Raw genomic sequence first — 5,068 nt, 5'->3', positions numbered from 1 at the left:
GGGCTAGAGACCGCTCAAAATTACAATTGCTCTGCAGAAGGGAGGGCGGAAGTCAGCTGAAGTCAAAGGGGCAGATAATGGTAGGTTGATGGTTAGCTGGTAAGGAGATGGGGTTGCCAACTCCAGGCTGGCAAATTCCTGGGGATTTGAGGGGTGGAGCCTGGAGAGGGTGGGGTTTGCGGAGGGGTGGGACCTCAGACAGATAGAATGCCATAGACTCCACCCTCCAAACCAGCCATTTCATCCTGGGTAACAATTGTTGCCAATCTCCAGGTGAGGGCTACAGATCACTCAAAATTACAACTACTCTTCAGGGAGCAGAGATCAGTTCCTCTGGAGAAAACAGTGGACTCTGTCATTATACCCTGCTGAGGTCACCACAGCAAAATGACACTGTTTGCCCAAAGCCAGAGCACTCCCCCAGAGGCTCTTTCTAGATCTTGTTGTATTTATTTCCACAACGGGCTTTACTGCTAGTGTTCTCATAAACTGACTAAGGTTGTGGTTAATGCTTGGTTGATGCAGGGGGTTAGACTTTAATGCAGGGGGTCTTTAGGCCCTTTCCAGTTTTTAATTCTATGATTAATGTATGTGGAATTCAAGGTAATCTTCATTACACATAGATTCTGGTGGGCAACCATGTTGGTTTGAAGCGACAGAACAAAGGTTGAGTCCAGTGGCACCTTTAAGACCAACAAAGTTTTATTCAAGGTATAAGGTTTTGTGCACACACCTTGAATAAAACTTTGTGGGTCTTAAAGGTGCCACTGGACTCAAACTTTGTTCTTTCATTTGGCATATCATGCTGGTTCTTGTTTATTACCTTGTCTTCTAATTTTGCAACCCAGTTTTATTGCTCTCTTTGTATATAATGTTTCACTCCATTGCTCTCCAATTATGTAATGCTGCCTTATTGTCTGTATTATACTTTGTTGTAGTGCATTGTTTTTCATTGTAGTCTGCTTTGAGTCTCAGTGAGATAGGTGGACATAATACATTAAAAAAAAGATTCTTCTTCTGCGGTGTTTTACTGACACACACATGTGCTTCTTTGCATGCATAAAATGCCACACATTTGTACGTTCATATCAACACGTTTTCGCAGGATTTTTTTAGTGCATACGTGTGCATTTTTAGTATTGATAAGGCAGGAAAACGTGAAGGCATTAAAAGCAGCTGCAAACCACTCAGGCCTTATTCAAAATTCAGAAATGTAAGGTTTGGAATTCTAAAGGGGGGGGAGTGAGTGAGAAGGATTTGAGATGGTTTGTGACCAACCTGCAGCAAAAGAAGCAGGCTTTGTGGCCCAGAGGAAGGCCCGCCCTCCTGTCTGCCTCTGCCATGTTGCTTTGTTGCCTGCTCCTTGCCTCAGTCCACTAAAGGAAAACAATTCAGGGTACCATTCCTTTGTGTCACATGCATGGTGTATTATGTACTAAAGTGGCATTACCCCACTCTTTTGACACCTGGCACGCTTGTTAAGAATGCTTGGCCCCCACAGGTTAGAACTTGAATGCGTGTTCATTTGTACATGTCAACTATATTCAAAAATTCCTCCTCTGTGGATAGCAGTTCCATGCACAGAGAAAGCCACCTGTCAGGCAGAAGGGTTCTAGCCTCACAAAAAGGCTGCCATACTAATTTTCTGCCTACCGGATTTTATTTTATTTTTATTTATTTATTTTTGTTTTTACACAAAAGAGGATTCAGTTATGTACTTCTCCCACCTGCAGTTGGAAGTGACCTAGAGCAAATACAGGTGTGCCCATTTAGTGGCAGATTGCTAGGGCTGCCAACCTCCAGGTGGCGGCTGGAGGTCTCCTGGGATGACAACAGATCTCCAGGTGACAGAGATCAGTTCCCCTGGAGAAAATGGCCACTGTGGAAGGCAGCCTTGATGGCCTTATACTCCATTGAAGTCCCCCCTCCCTCCTCAAGCTCCACGCCAAAAATCTCCAGGTGTTCCCAACCCAGAGTTGGCAACCCTACAAATTACCTATGGTGCTAGGAATTTGTAGTCAGCTCTCACAACATCAGGAAACGTATTGGCAAAAGCCTGGAAGGGGATGGGTTTGGGGCTACAGCAGTGAATAAGTGTGGGCTTAACCCTCTACATCATACCATTTTCCTGATTGAAAGTGCCCCCAAGTTGTTTTGGGGCCTCATGGTGGGGGGGAGACAGGTATCCAAATTGTGCTTGTCCTTTTTCTTCTGTTAGAGCTAAACACTGCCTTTGGGTGCATTCTTGATTGGGGAAATGGCGTGGGAGGGGGAGTCCTGCCTTTCTCCCAAGGCAGCAGCCTCAGTCCATGTTGCCATACCAGCACTACCCACAGCTGCTTTTTGGAGCTCAACTATGCACGGGTGAATCTGGTCGCCGATCTCCTGACATGACATGTAGCTTGCTCCTTGGCCTGAACCAATATAATATGTCTGTGTGCTGCCAGACAAACTTTCTAAAGTGGATCTCTGTATAGGACATTGTCATGCTGTCTGTCCAGGTACTACATCCTTCCTGTCGAATGGATGTGCATTTCTTTAGCTAGTATATCTAAGGGACCCTGGCATTTGATCAGTTTTGGTTGCCAGGACAAGGATGTTGACACATTTGGACCAGACTCTGCATTGGTGAAAGGAAGACAGCTGAGTGTATATAGCCCGGGAGCCTTGTATTCCGAGACCCACAGAAGAGCCTGTTGCCTCTCATCTCTCTCAGTATGCAATTCTACTCTGAGGTAGATTGCAGGGCTACCAGAGGCTTAGGCTGTCTCAGATAGCAAATATCCTCGGTGAGTGAAGGGAAGCTGGTTGAGGAATGATTCTGAAGTGTCATGTCATTGAGCACAAAGAATTTGATGTATCTTTAGATACCCTGCCTGCTAGGGTTGCCAAATTGACTTACCTCTGCCGGCGGGGGACTTTGTGCTGGCTCCCGGCGCGCGCGCACGCCGCATGCACATCACAGGGAAGTGACGTCATGACGCCGGGCACGCTGGGGGCAGGGCACAGCCATTTGAGGGGAAAACATAGAGTTTTCCCCTCAAATGGCTGTGCCCCGCCCCCAGCGTGCCCGGCGTCATGACGTCACTTCCCTGTGACGTGCATGCGGAAGTGGGGTTTCCCCCGGGGCCCGATTCCACGGGGGCAGAAATCGGGCCTCCAAAGCGGGGGGAAATTCACCCCCCGGGGGGATTTGGTAGCCCTACTGCCTGCAGAAGCAGAGGGACTGAACCTGTTAAGCGTCTAAGTGGCCACATTCACAACCAGACGGTCCCCCTCTACCACCTTTTCAGTTTGTTCACATAAAAAATGTAATCTCATATTTGAGCACAATGGTTAAAAAAAATATTTCTGGGCCTTGGGGAGAAATAAGAGTTTCCATCAGGCTGATTTCCAATTAGAAGAGCTAATAAGGTATAGTGGTTAAGAATGTTGCACTAGGACCTGGGAGTCCCAGACTGGAGTCCCCAGTCTGCCATCGAAGCTTCCTAGGTGACCCTCGGCCAGTCATACATTGTCATCCCAACATGTTGTAAGGATCAGGGGCAATGTTCCCTCTAAGCTGTGGAGTCTTGTGAGCAAAAATTCTACTTTGTGAGCTACTGGCATTAAAGTTGTGAGCGAGCAATTTGGCTACTGCATAAATTAGTCTGCTCTGGAGCCATCCTTCCTGAGCTAAGACAAAAATGTGTGAGCTGGAGGCTAAAAAAACTGTGAGCTAGCTCACACTTACTCAGCTTAGAGGGAACACTGATCAGGGGTCATTTCCTGCGTGAGCGCACAGGAGCGGAGCTCCGGCAGTAAGGAGCCCAGGGGGTGGGCACATGCAACAAGCCCCGCCCTCTGCTCCCAGCAGTCCTCAGTCGGGCCACAAGGAACAAGAAGCAGTCACATATCCCCCCCATAGCTAGCAATCCAAAACAGTCCAGTGGCACCTTTAAGACCAAGTTTTAGTCAGGTACAAGCTCTCCCTCCTCTGCAAGGACAGATCTGCACGTTCCCCCCACCCAATAGCTAGCCATCCAAAACAGTCCAGTGGAGCCTGAGCAGTGGGTGTTGCCTTCTGACACACTTCCGGTGATGTCAGGGGGTGTGGCATATGCAAATAAGTTATGCTAATGAGCTCCTGCACCTCTTTTTCTACAAAATGACCCCTGGTAAGGATAAAATGGAGGTCAGGAGAACTACATCAGCCACTTTGGGTCCCCACTGGGGAGAATGGTGGGGTATAAATGATGTAAATTAATGAATATAGCCAGATTTCTGTCACTTGTCTACTGGTTTGTCTCAGACTGAGAGCTGAGCTACATGTTTGTGTCCTTCATGGATTCTAAATGTGTGTGGAAGTAGCTAGAATGCTGAACAAGGCTCTTGGAGACTTCAGTTCCATTCTGCCATGAATCCTACTAGGTGACCTTGGGCCGGTCTCTCTCTCTCAGCCTGTCCACCTTCACAGAGTTGTTGCAAAGATAAGCGGAGGAATGGAGGTTGCATATTCCACTATTAGCACCTTGGAGAAAGGAAGGGATAAAAAATCATACTAGACAAATAAATAAAATACGGAAGAACCTACTGAAAATCCTAGGGGGACATCCAGGCTCCTCCTGTGGACCTCCAAGGAAAAATTGGGCTTGTGCTACTTGAACTGCAGTCTCCTTTGTCATCTGGAAAATCAGTCAACATATTCAAGCAAAAGAAACAGGGATTTGTGGAAGGAAGGAGGACTAGTCTTAAAAAGTCTCATGTTTTCTGCACAATTTATTTGTGTGAATAAGCAAATATATATTTTATTCTCTCTTTTTTTTGCCAGGCTGCATTAAACAGGGGAGCATAAAATTTTTATTGGGCTACAAGTAATGACTGCATCTTTCTTTTTATGGCCGTCAAGATCTCAATTTGTCATCCTGCTTAAAAAGAGTTCAAAATGCCTGTTCAGATTTAAAGGAGCTCATATTGCATCTATTCTTATACCACCTGTTTTACCCATGGGTACTTCTAACATCCCCAGTCTCATACCAGAAATCCCTGTTCCAGCATCCACTACAGTTGCCAACCTCCAGATGTGGTC

This window comes from Gekko japonicus, unplaced genomic scaffold (genome assembly GCF_001447785.1).
Source record: "Gekko japonicus isolate JY-2015 unplaced genomic scaffold, Gekko_japonicus_V1.1 scaffold141, whole genome shotgun sequence".
In the NCBI taxonomy this organism is placed as follows: Eukaryota; Metazoa; Chordata; class Lepidosauria; order Squamata; family Gekkonidae; genus Gekko; species Gekko japonicus.
This window is presented reverse-complemented; position numbering follows the sequence as displayed.